This window comes from Zingiber officinale, unplaced genomic scaffold (genome assembly GCF_018446385.1).
Source record: "Zingiber officinale cultivar Zhangliang unplaced genomic scaffold, Zo_v1.1 ctg72, whole genome shotgun sequence".
NCBI classification, from domain to species: Eukaryota; Viridiplantae; Streptophyta; class Magnoliopsida; order Zingiberales; family Zingiberaceae; genus Zingiber; species Zingiber officinale.
In genome coordinates, this window is record NW_024589968.1 from 653,493 (window position 1) to 654,541 (window position 1,049).

Here is a 1,049-nt window from a genome sequence, read left to right on the forward strand (position 1 = left end):
CCACCACCGACTAGACAAAACCTTTTATAGAAAGCTAATATTTAATTTCCTAAAATAACTTTAGGTTAACCGAAAAGGACAATCAAATCACAAGGAAAAGAAAAATAAAAGAACACTATATCGAAAACGAATTCGAAACTCTAGAATCGTATGTCTCTTGTATTTAGTATTATTTCCATAAATAACTAGCATGATGCGGAAAGGAAAAATTACTAGTTATACCTTCTAAAAGACCTCTTGATCTTCTACCGTATTCCTCTTCTAACCTCGGACGTTGTGTGGGCAACGATCTTCCGAGATGAGAACCACAAAGCACCTTCTTCTTCCGGACAAGTTTCGGCCACCACAATTCTCCAAGAGAAGTAGAGGTCCGGCCACCACCACCAAGCTCCAAGGGATGCAAGAAACAAAACCACCTTTCTCTCCTTCTTCTCCTAGCTAGAACCGGCCACCATCAAGAGCTCCAAGAGAGGTTGCCGCCGGCCATAAGAAGAAGAGAAGAGGAAGAAGCTAGGGCCGGCCACCAAGGAGGAAAAGAGAGGAGAAAAATAATAATGTTGATCACCCATGAAGGCACCTCTACCCCCTCTTTTATAATCCTTGGTCTTGGCAAATAAGAAAATTTAATTAAAAACTTCCTTAATTCTTTTGCCATGAAAAATAAAATTTTATTTAATTAAAAACAATTTTCCTATTCTCAATTTACATGGCCGGCCACCATCAAGCTATAAATAAGGAGAGTTTTAATTAATTAAAACTTCCTAATTTGTCTCCAGAAATTTATAAAAAATTTCTCCAATAATTTTCCCTTCATGGTGGTTAATAAAAAGGAAATTTTATAAATTAAAATTCTTCTTTTAAACATGTGGATAATTTCCAAAAGGAAAGTTATCTCTAAAAATTAAAATCTCTTTTCAATCTACAAATAAGGAAAGATATCAAATCTTTTCTTAATCTTTTGTAGAAACTAATAAAAGAGAATATTTAATTTTTGAACTTCTCTTTTAAATTATTATCATGGTTAAAAATGAAAGTTTTTCTTAAAAATA